The 13,039-nt window shown below is 41.7% G+C and overlaps 1 pseudogene; it reads left to right on the top strand.

Annotated features, from left to right (window-relative positions):
* The first annotated feature begins 239 nt into the window (after window positions 1–239).
* Window positions 240–4,078, top strand: LOC148802954 (zingipain-2 pseudogene; annotated as a pseudogene).
* The last annotated feature ends 8,961 nt before the right edge of the window (window positions 4,079–13,039 follow it).

Genomic DNA, 13,039 nt, shown 5'->3' with positions numbered 1-13,039 from the left:
CATGGGCCAGGCTCGGGCCTAGCTTTTGCCAAAATTTGAATGAGCCCGGCCCGAAGCCCGAGCATGACATAGTGTAAAGTCAGGTCCAAAACCCGGCCTGTGAACAACTCTATTTCCAGGTCAACTGCCAATGGGGGGAGTCCTAAAGCGTCTTGTCAACGACCTAGAGTGGCAAGGGATGACTTGAATCAGCATTTCAGTGACTTGGAGCACTTAGGCGACCTGTTGCTTCTACAACTATGCTTGCTAATTCTTTTGCCTTGGCCATTATCACGTTCCTTTCTCTTGCCGGCTCCGACAAGCTTTTCGTGTGCATGAAGCATTTCCTCAATGCTCATATATTTTTGGTAATGCTTAAGGAACTTCCCTTTATCCTTTGTGAGGTTCTTCACAAGCAACCTTCTCAGGTGGGGGTCTCAGACGTCGTGGATTGTTGCAGTCATCTGTATAGTGGGGTCATGGTTCTGGATATACAGAACACTGGTATACCGTAATTAGGTAGTTGGATGTCTTCGAGTGACATCGGTAGGTAGCAAAGTGTGTCATAAACAGGTTGACAATCTGGTCCTAGGTCTTAGTGGAGCCCGGGCCAAGCTTGAGTACCACATTTGGGTAGCCTGGCGGAATATGGTTGGGAAGGCGAGGCACTTTCTTGCCTCATTTTCTTCATGCAGCTACATCAAAGCCTACAATTTGTTGATGTGGTCAACGATGTAAGTCATTTAGTCCTAAGTCTCTAGGTTCGAGGCTAAAAAATTTTTAGGCCCGGGCTTAGCAAGGATCTTGGCCGAAAGGGGCAAAGCCCGAATGAATTAAGGAGCAGTCAAGGTGTTTGACAGACTGACTTCTTGTTCTTTAGGCGGGCTTGTCTGACGACCATCCACCTAAGGACCGAGTCGGCTCTTGATGGGATTATGCCTTGGGTGCCTCCTACGCCTGTTTTGCTTGGACCCCAATGCCGAGGCCATGTTGTCCAACCTAACCGAGGTGGTTGCCCTACTAATTTCCACGTTAGGGGCATAAGTGGTGTCTTGTGCTTAGGAAGTCCAACTCCTAGCAAGGTTCTTTGAGGCGTTGAGAAGACAACATTTGTCATCCGGTGGGGTTACTGACTTGTTGACATTCTGGTTCTTGGGTGGTGGCTGCGTCTGCAATGACATCTGGGCTGCATTGGCCCAAGAGTAGTGAAGTGCTGCTTCCAGGACTACATGCGCAGGTCAATGCTTCAGACATACAACATCAACTCTTGAAACTGTAAATGATCTACACTGGTAGGAACGCCGATGGCTCGACTACTTACGTTTGCCCCCCAATGGAGGTTCCTTCATTTTGGTTGTTCTTTGGGGAAGACATGCTGGGTTATGACTAATGTGGTGAGAGGTTGAATTGGCTTTTTCATTTTGGTTCCCACATATGGTTTCAATTGATGGTGGTCGAATCGCCTAACTTCCCTACTAGAGGACAACTCGGACGAGTGGTGTTGAGATTGACAGACCGATCTGCAAGAAGAAAGATATTAGAGTACCTGGGGGTTTTGACTTGAGGTAGTCACTCCAATGCTTGAGTTAGTCGAGTTTAGTGAGTATGAAAGCGAAGGGAGACTATAGGAACTAGAGAGATAAAATGCAATGGATCACGAGTACCTTGAGAAGGCATGGACAACGTTCCGCCATTTGTTTAGGAACCGATAGGCGTACTCATCAGATAAAAACAATGCATCATGTATGTTGGTAACCCAGAGGTCGGTCGACTACTCAAGTCATTGGCAACCCGGTCCGGGAGGTCAAGTTGGCATCCAAAGTCACTGGCTCGTTCTCCCGAGGTGATGTGCTCCACATCGCTGTGGAGCAATCTGCTGGTCTTCCATTAGTCGAGATGCAGGTCAAGCTGGTTGGCTTGGGCTGACCTGGCAGGTGCGACTTGCCTCCAAATGGCACTGAGGTGTCATTAAATGGTTCGGGCTAATCACGTGGCTCTTCATAACTGAACGGTTAGACCATCCCTCATCGATCACTTATCAATACATGTGTATTTTCATCTATACGAGTGTTTATATACGTGTAAATGGACACTTGTCAGAGAGTGAATGGAAGTACAAGACTAGAAAAAAATAGATTCGAACTCATTAAACATTGAATAGTTTGTGGTCTAGGAAAGAGTAGCATTGATCATGATTGCGTCCCCTATGCTAGAAAATATGTTCTCCAATTTGCGCATGTAATAGATGCCACTCTCTCATATGACATGATCAGGAAAGTTCTTAATGAATGTTACGGTTTCAAGTTGGACTCTCCAATTAATTGAATGCAAAAGCCGAGGAACCTCATCAGCATTAGTCTCAGTTTGTAGTTTTCTTAACTTATATATGTGACGACATCACGGGTCAACCTGTTCAACTCGGATTGTTGAACCATTGACCTACAACCTGGAGGAACAAATGGGTCAACCGAAAATGATTGAAGGGTCAACCTGTTCAATCGGATTCTTAAACCATTGTCCTACAACTTGGAGGAACAAATGGGTCAACCGAAAATGATTGAAGAAGAAAGTGGAAACATCAAACACAACCTTATTCTCCAACTCTAGACCATCTCAAATACTTACTTTTATTCTAATAGCCTTTGTCAGTCACATACTCACATCTGTTTTATATGATGTATGTCTTACACATGTAAATGGACACTTGTGACTGACCGAATGCAAGTATAACTGTATAAGAATAAGCAAATTAAGTAGCTTTTGTCACGGTTCCGTTTCCAAAGTGCAAGAAAATATGACCCCCGGCCATTTTTTTTTTCTTCTTTGATACGATGTTATCCCCCAATTTAAGCAGGTAATTCTTGCCACACTCTCGTATGAAGAAAGTTCTTAATCAATGCTATATATAGTTTAAATTAGACTCTCCAATTACTTCAAGAAAATTTTTAGTCACCCTGCACTACTGGATTGATTGGAATGATAAGGAATGCTGTCTATATAAATGATAAATGTTATAAGTCAAACACCCCCTGCACGGCAAGGAAATTAACATAGTTTCCTTGGGGAAGTGCACATGCATGCAAACTCTATATAAATGAAAACCACCAAAGGAATTGGACATGGATCCTCAATTACTTAGCCTTTAATTTGTTCTCCTCTTATTCATCATCATATATATATATATAGTTATCAGCTACTTCAGACGACAATGGCGTGCCAACTCATAACCTGTGCCATGGCCTCGCTATTGATCATCATTTTAGGAGCTTCTACTTCTCAAGCCAATGCCCGCACTCTCCAACAAGCATCTATGTTGGAGAGGTTTGAGCAATGGATGGCTCGCCATGGAGTTGTATACCAAGACAATGTAGAGAAGGAGAAACGCTTCAACATATTCAAGAACAATGCCGAGCGCATAGATTCTTTCAACTTGGGGTGCAAGTGCAACTAGGGTAAAAAGCATTACAATACGTACAATTCACTAACAAAGCAATCAATTCAATATATATAGGATGTTGTTGGGTATTCTCGGCAGTGGCAGCAATAGAAGGGATTATCCAAATCAAGAAAGGCCAACAAATTTCTCTATCTGAGCAACAGCTGGTAGACTGCAACACCGAAAATAATGGCTGTGACGGTGGTTTTATGGATACTGCTTTCCAATATATCCAACAAACTGGAGGCATTAACAGCGAAGAAAACTACCCTTTCAGAGGAGTGCAGGGAATGTGCGACACAGAGAAATCAGCATCCCATGCAGCAAGTATCAGTGGATATGTGGACGTCCCATCATTTGATGGAGAATGAGTTATTGAAGGCAGTAGCAATGCAACCAGTTTCTGTCGCCATAGGCGCTAGTTCCAACGACTTCCTCTTCTACTCAACTGGTGTTTTTACAGGGGAATGTGGAACTGATTTAAACCATGCTGTTACAGTGGTTGGTTATGGTACAAGTGAAGAGGGCATGAAGTACTGGCTACTCAAGAATTCGTGGGGCACTCAGTGGGGAGATAAGGGATATATGCGAATCGACCATTTGTGTGTGATAATGAATTTGTTCACTCCGGATTCCAATCTTACATGCAAGGCATGTGCATAATTACTAGTATATATATATATATATATATATATATATGAATGGCAACAAGGTGGGGCAGGGATGGGGAGCCTTCCTCATGAAACTTCCTATCCCCGTCCCAATGGGGAACCCCATCCCCATGGGGATACCCATTCCCCGTGATTTTTTATAATGTTAAACATTTTGTTTTTGTTTTTAGTTTTATTTAAACAAATAAAATTTACAATCCTATTAGAAACGATTCAACCATATTTTTAAAAATATTAATATATAGATGTATATGTACATATATACATATACAACGTATGCATACATATACACATATATATTAGTGTGGATCCACATTCCCACTAATGGGGATGAAAATTCCCCATCCCCGTCCCCATAGGGGAAAATCATCCCCATCCCCGCCCCATTCGAGGTGGATCACCACGGGGATTGGGCAAATGGGGAAAATTGGCAATCCTATATATATATCTTTTGAGACTGATATGCTTCCAAAGAAATTGGGGCAGCTTGTCTCGATTGCTAGGGTTAGACCCATAGCACATGTAGTATGTGTTTAGATGAAAAATTGAACTAGTACCATTTTCTAGTTATTCCCTGGACCTTGGAAATTGATGGGCAAAACTGTCGAGTTACACATATCCCCTAAACTTGATTATGGTACTGCACTTGGTGTTGGATTGGGCTGTCTTTGATATGCCAATCAATCAGATCCATTGAGGGTCAAAACCTGGATATGTTGGGGCAGTTTGAGAATTCATCTATGTGGGTGATCCTAATGTTAAGATCGGCCCCCTTGTCAGACAAAGCGAAAGATTGGGCTTACACTCTCTCTGATGGAAATCTAAACTACCGGCAATGGATCTGTCAAGGAGAGGTGACACTATACCTTGCAACCAGGGGAGTGGTCCTTCCCTATTGGATAGTGTTGTGACCATTATGGGTTGAGAGGTTAAGTGTAAGAGACCATTATAGGGTTGATTACCTAATGGTCTTTATCTTAAGTCTATTATCCTTGGATCTTCATAGGATGGCTGAATTCAATGATCATTTAAGTGTAAATGTGGGGTTCCACACCATACAAATCTGGCCTAAGCTGGCCATACAACTTCTTGGGTCATGAGCCTTTGAAGAAAATGGGCCTAAGGCCCATAATCAATAAGATTAAGTAAGTTGTCACATGACAAATTAAGTTGTCATGTGCTCTAAGTCGAATCTAGGTTAAGTAATGGGTATAGAGCACCAATCCTCTTAAGAGAATAAGGCTTATCTCTTATTAGAGTCCAGATCCAAATTAGATTTGGATAATCTCCTAATTTGATTAGGAAAAGTGCTCCATAAAGAGATAAAAGAAGAAGAGGGTGAACCAGACATGAATACCACTATTTCTTGTTCTCTCTTCTTCTCTTTTGTCTTCCATGAAACTCTGTCATGACCTAGGCTTTCAAGGACAGATGGAGATCAGTTTTCTTCTCATTTTTGCAAGAAAAATTTAGAGGAACTTCAAGCTCACCTTCCCCAGTTCGATCCAAGTAGTTGGGTTGTAATTTTGCTGAAAACTGTGTTATTGAATCAGCTTCACCTACACACTGTGCCACCTTAGGATCTGCATTTGTGGTATCCATATCAGGTATAAATCTTCCTCTTTGATTGGTTTCAAATCTGGTTTGATTTAGTGCAAGACCAATTCTGAAAAATGCAATTTTTCAAAACATAGGGAATTTGATTCCCAAAAGGATTAGTAAATTTTTTGAAATTTTGCCCAGCCATCTAACATGGTTCGGCCATCCATATGATGAATCCTAACCCTTCCAACAGTGGTATCGGAGCCAGGTTCATCCCTTGGAATGAACCAAACTGGATTTTAACCAAAACTCAAATCGGCAAGTGAAGGAAGGTGAAATCCATCATATGGATGGCCGAACCATGCCAGATGGTTGGGCAAAATTTCAAAAATTTTCTTGCAACCTTCAGGGAATTGTATTCCTAGTTTTAAAAAGCTGCATTTCTCAAGAATCGTTCTTCCATTGAAACCAGACTAAATCTGAAACCAAAAAGAATGGAGAAGTATACTTGATACGGATTCCACAAAAGTAGCTCCCAAAGTGATAGTTCACACTCAAACTGAATCCCAAAACCAACTTCCCCTGAAGATGGCACAGCTTGAATTGAAGCCGATTCAGCAACACAATTTTCAACAAAACTACAATCCAACACTTTGGATCGTACAAGGGAGGTGAGCACGAATTTTCTCTGTATTTTTCTTCCAAAAATCAGAGGTGGAACTGATCAAGATCAGTCCAAGAAGGGGAGGTCGAATTAGGGTTTCTGAGGCATAAAGAACAGAGAGAGAGAGAATTAAGAGTAGAGTAAACTGGAGCATATTCGATCTCCTCTTTTTTTAGCCTTAAGGATAACCACTCCTAATCAAATTTGGAGATTCCTAATCCAATTATTTATTTGGATTTGAACTCGCTAAGTGGATAAGACTTATCCTCTTATCCTAATGGCTGATCTAGACCCATATCCAAACCCATATTCACCCATATAAAACGACTTCTTAAGCTATCATGTGACACCCTAATTAATCCAATTAATCATGGCCTTTAGGCCTAATAAGCAAGTGGCTCACATCCTTGGTTTGTTGTTGGCCCATTTAGGTACACTTTATTTAGCATTGGACCCCAACAATGACCTCACATAAGCCTACATGGGTTCGTCCCAACCTCTGTGGAAAGGCTTGGCCAAATTCACTATCAAGCAGTGTGAACCCCTGAGTCCATCAGTATGGGCTCTTAATGGGCCCAACATTTACAGTAAATGATCATTGAGTCCAACCATCCTATGAAGGCCCAAGGACAAAGGACTTAAGTGAGATATAGCCCATCAAGTAAAACAACTCTTAATGGTCTTTTACACTTAATCTCTCAGCCCTTAATGATCAAATGCTGCCCGACAAGGAAGGACCTCTCCCCTGGCTGCAAAGAGCAGTGTCGCACTCTCTTCTCGGATGGGTCCCGGGAATTAAGACCTTTTGCAAACCTTTTACCTTAAAACATAATATATATCATATAAATATATTTTGCAAAACAAATCTCAAACAAGTTTGAAATCGACTATCGGCAGTTTTGGTTTCCATCAGAGAGTGTAGTCCCGATCATTCACTTTGTCCAACAAAGGGGCTGATCCTGTCACTATGATCACCCACTTGAGTGAATTCTCAGACTGCCCTACCATACCCAGATTTTGACCTCCAAAGGATCTCACTGATTGGCATATCAAAGACAACCTAATCTGACACCCAGTGCAGTACCATAATCGAGTCTAGGAGTTATGACTAACTTTCCAATTTTTCCAACCAGTCTCCAAGGTCCAGGGCATAATTAGAAATTGGTCTGGGTTCAGTGTTTCAAACAAACACACACCACATGTGCTTTGGGTCCAACCCTGGCAGTTGAGACAGGCTGCCCCAACCTTCTTGGCAGCACATTAGTGTCAGCCTTGGCAAGATAAACTCCCCAAGTCTATCCAATGGCTGAGAACATTCTAAACTAACATGAGTCTCATAAATGTCCAGTTTAAGAGGTAATTACACAGAAACAACCAATTATAACATGAAACAATTATATACTTATACTCATTTACAATAAATGTATCAGTACACCAATCTGATTTGAGCTAAGGGCATACATTGTCTTACAGCAAGAACAAGTCTAGCCAATTTGAGCAGTTAGTAAAAATCTCTAAGAATTTGGTTTTCAGAGTGGGCCAATGATCTAAAATTTTTATAGATATATCCTGATATATTATAGAATTGTTTTATTATGGATTCTTGAAAGAGTAATGGAGATCGACCTCTTGTGCTTACTACATCTTTTGCCTTGGCCATTATCACGTTCCTTCCTCTTTCTGACTTTGACAAGCTTTTCGTGTGCGTGAAGTGTTTCCTCGACATTCATATATTTTTCGGTGTGCTTAAGGAACTTTCCCTTATCCTCTGGGAGGTTCTTCACAAGCAACCTTAGTGTTAGACAGTTATGTGCTTAGCTCCAATCAAACTGATGTGTCTTTTGACATTTATTGTAATTGAATAAAGTACATAATTGATTTATGTTATTATGGTGTGTTTCTGTGTAATACCCTTAAATTGGACACATATGAGACTCGAGTTAGTTTAGATTCTTCACAGCCGTTGAATAGATCTGGGGAAATTTATCCTGCCAATGCTGACACTGATGTACCACCAAGTTGGTTGGGGTGACTTGTCTCAGCTACTAGGGTGAGAGCTGAGGTACATGCAGTGTGGGTTTTATTGAAACCCTGAACCAGACCAATTTTCCAGTATTACCCTAGACCTTGGAAATAGGTGGGCAAAACTAGAATGTTACACCTGACCCCTAGACTCGATTATGATACTACATTAGGTGTCGAATTGGATTGTCTTTGATATGCCAATCAGTGAGATCCTTAGAGGGGTCAAAACCTGGGTATGTTAGGACAGTTTGAGAATTCATCTGAGTGGGTGATCATAATGATAGGATCAGCCCCTTTGTCAGACAAATTGAATGATCGGGGATGCACTCTCTCTTATGGAAACCTAAACTACCAGCAGTTGATTTCAGCCTTGGCAAGATAAACTCCCCAAGTCTATCCAATGGCTGAGAACATTCTAAACTAACATGAGTCTCATAAGTGTCCAGTTTAAGGGGTAATTACACAGAAACACACCAATTATAACATGAAACAATTATGTACTTATACTCATTTTACAATTAATGTATCAGAACACCAATCTAATTTGAGCTAAGGGCATACACTCTCTAACAGCAAGAACAAGTCTAGCCAATTTGAGCAGTTAGTAGAAATCTCTAAGAATTTGGTTTTCAGAGTGGGCCAATGATCTAAAATTTTTATAGATATATCCTTATATATTATAGAATTGTTTTGTTATGGATTCTTGAAAGAGTGATGGAGATTGAACTCTTGATTGTGGGAAGATTGGTGCACACCAAATTTGTTAATTTGATTATTTGGTCTGTAATTAATTATTTTTGTTTTTAGAAATAATGTATTAGGTTTTTCTGATGTAAGCAATATAAATTAGGGCTTTTTCTATTTTTTTACATCGGAGAAATCGTTGGATCTTGCAGAGAAGATAGAGATTGCAAATGGAGATCGATCTACAGCTTACAGTTTTGTAGGAATGCAGCTTTTGTCCAGATTGCATTCGGACCATCACACTATCAACCTAAGCCATTTTTTTGATTATTTGATATTTATTTGCTTCGTGTACTCTTTCTCCGACCGACCTGGCCAAAATCCGAGATGTGTGCCGCATTCCTGAAGAGAATGAACTGAGGTGTCCCAGGATTTAGGAGATGGCCACTTCAGCCCGTCCCAAGGAGATTTGTGTGTACATCCATACTTTGATTGCCGGCCTTAGGTTCCCCTTAAGTCCTGGGTTGGTGTCCATCCTGAGGTGGTATCAGGTTCTTCCTGTTCAGTTGATGCCAAACTCATTTCAGTACCTAGTCGGGCTGCTTTGCTACTACACTCTCAACGATATTGAGTTTACCCTACCGATGTTTAGATACTTTCTCCACTTAAAGAAGCACAAGCAGGGGTACTACTACCTATCGGCTAGGTCGAACACGAAGGTGCTCATTGGGTCTCACTTCCATTATGCACTGGAAAGAGGATTTCTTCTTTGTGAAGTGTCGAGGAGGTTGGTCATTCTCCCTCGCCCTATCCATTCCAAGGACTAAGGATAAGGGTCCTTCCTAGGTCGAGTTGTCATAGGAGGAGATAACTGTTATGAAAAGGATAGTATAGCTGCACATCAAGGAGTACACATCATCCCAATTGCCGACCCTGGTTGGGCTGATGTGCCCTTCAGCCGGTCAATTCTAGCCTGGTATGTGGGCTATGCATTCTCATTTCTTTTTATGATCATGTCTTCACTTCGTTCTAACTTTGTACTGAACTTTGTAGATTCGTACATTGCTAATGCTAAGAGTGTTAGACAGTTTTGTATGCCCTTAGCTTCAATCCGATTTGATGTACTTTTGTTATTTAGTGGAAATAAATAAAGTGCATGTTTGACTCATGTTGTTTGGTTTAATTCTGTGTAAGACCCTAAAACTGGACACTTATAGAGACTCGTGTTTGTTTTAAGTGTTCACAGCCATTGGATAAGTCTGGGGAGATTTATCCTGCCAAGGCAGATACTGGTGTGCCACCAAGTATTGGGATGGCCTGTTTCAACCACCAGGGTAAGACCTAAGGCACATGCAGTATGGGATTATTTGAATCCTTGAACCGGACCAGATTTCCAGTATTACCCTAGACCTTGGAGACAGATGGGCAAAATTGGAAAGTTACACCTGACCCCTACACTCGATTATGACACTTCACTAGGTGTCGGATCGGGCTGTCTTTGATATGCCAATCAATGAGATCCTTAGATGGGGGTCAAAACCTGGGTATGTTGGGACAGTCTGAGAATTCATCTGAGTGGGTGATCATAGTGACAGGATCAGCCCCTTTGTCGGACGAAGGGTAAAGATCGAGAAAGGCACTCTCTCTGATGGAAACCAAACTGCCGACAGTTGTTTTCAATCCTTGGAATTTTGTTTTGCAAAATTAATATATTTATATATATTTTTTACGGTTTCAAAATGTTTGCAAATGGTTTTAATTCCCAGGATCCATGTGAGTGGAGAGTGCGGCATTGTTCCTTGCAGCCGAGGGAGAGGTCCTCTCTTGTCGGGCAGTGCTTGATCATTAAGGGTTGAGAGTTTAAGTGTAAGACCATTTAGGATAGTACCTGATGGGCTAATCTTGCACCTGCCCACATCCCCGGGTTTTTATAAGATGGCTTGGCACAGGGACCACTTAATGTAAATGTTGGGCCCATAGGGTCCATATGATGGGCTCAGGGGTTTACTGAGTCTTTCATTGAATTCGGCTGGGCCGAAACCATGTGGCTGGTGTGTAGATCAATGCTTGGGTCCCACGCCATACAAAGAAGCCCAACTGGGCAGCAGATTAGAAGCTAGTTAAACACTGAAAATCTAATGGGCCAAAAGCCCATTTCGAGCTGGGCTGATATGATCACCCATCTATGGGGCGAATCTGAGATTAATGTTAGTAAAAGGATTAGGCCTTTAACCTTATCCACTCCAGGAGACCAAATTCAAATTAGATTTGAATCTGGTAACCTCCTGATAAGATCAGGAGTAAACTAACTTAATCTGCAGATAGGATTGAGATAATCCCCTATCCAAATACAGATTTGGATTGGGATAACTCCTAATTAGGAGGTTTCTTAATCAAGAAGAAAAGAGGAGAAACCCAAACAGAAACATATCAGAATTCGAACCAGGGTTTGTGAAAAAAAAAACTCCCTACGAATTGAGATTAGATCTCATTCATACTCCAGAGAGAAGAGAAGCAGTTCAGCCATCTTCGTCCCGGGAGTTCTCCTCCTGCTGCCGCCATTCCCTCTTGCAAGATTCAATCTTTGCAGAAACAGGAAGTCAAGAAATCAGTTCTTGACATCAGTCTTGCAAGAAAGACTGAAGAAGATTCGGTGTTCAGAGTTTCCAGAGGATTCTTGCGAAGGATCCAGTGTGTAGGACGCACCCTGCTGGTTCCGTTCCATCCACAGCTGTGTCATCTTCAGCAAGAGCGGATCTTGGTTTCTTCTTTGGGCATGAACACCAACTTTGGGAGATACTGCTTCTCCGGATCAGGTATATTCCTCCCTTTTTCCTGCAATTTGCAGTTTGTGAAACTGCAACATTAGTGATTAACCTCTGTTTTGTAGGTGGTACGAACAGTCCATAATTGATTTGTGATTGTTTAAAATTCAAGATTATTAATTTCAGATCCTTCATGAATTAATTCTTGAATTGAAAATCAGTTTTGGACCTTTTCGGACTAGATTGGACCAAAACTGTTTGGACCGAATTTGGGGTTCAAAGGGGACTATTTTTTAGTCCATATTTCTCATGCTTGCTGCTCCAAATCTGATGTTCAATTATAGGGATTAATTCGGCCCACCTGTAAAGCCCAGTTTTAAAGGGTTAAAACTGCAAAAGCCCATTATTGTGAGATAGGCTGTATGGGCCAAACTGCGAACTGCGATTCAGCCCATACACCTAGTAGACATTAATTGTTAATGATTTAGATTTTAAATGGGCTATTCGATGGGCTTTACAGCAGTTAAATGATTGGATCAATTCCTCCTTTACATGTGATGTTTGGATGCTTGATGTGCTGTGACCATGGGCCATAAGCACTTGGCCCATGAAGACTCGTTAGTGGCTCTTGCGCACACCATGGCTGAATGCACATCATTGCCAGGATGTCCCTTAAGGTCATTAGATGACCCCTCTTTGCTTGGTGGGCCCCACAACCCTGAAAAGGGATGCGTACGGAACCCCTAGCCGATTAAGGCCCACCAGAAATCTGACTTTATGAAAGTCAGTGGGAGCCACTCTTGTTTGACCTAAATTAGAACTAGGGCGTAATTTTGTTCCCTCCAACAAATATGAATGCATGTGATAGGGAGATCCATATGATGGATTCTCTAAAGGCCTTCCATGATTAGCACAATGATGGGTCCTTCAGTAATGAGGAAACGCACCATAAAATTGGGCTATCCATTTGCTGTTGGATCTGTCAGAGTGTTTCATAAGATGATAGGGGCGTCATAGACCGATGTGGGAGAGGCTTCACCAGAAAATGGGAACTCTCTCACGGTACCTTGGCGTAACCTGAATATGATGGGTAAGCACTCACTGGACAGAAAGGTTTACCTAAAAACGGCTCTGAACCTTGTCTGACAGAGGCCAAAAGGAAATTCATTTGATGAGTGGATATGATCCGTCACAGAAAGGTGGTGGGGTTATGCAGCTGAAACAGTTGGCTTCAGGCACCCCATGTGATTTCCTACATTTCCAGAGACATTTC

This window comes from Nelumbo nucifera, chromosome 1 (genome assembly GCF_055504915.1).
Source record: "Nelumbo nucifera cultivar China Antique chromosome 1, China Antique-T2T, whole genome shotgun sequence".
In the NCBI taxonomy this organism is placed as follows: domain Eukaryota; kingdom Viridiplantae; phylum Streptophyta; class Magnoliopsida; order Proteales; family Nelumbonaceae; genus Nelumbo; species Nelumbo nucifera.
The sequence above is the reverse complement of the archived record's forward strand: the minus strand, read 5'-3'. Positions and strand labels throughout refer to the sequence as shown.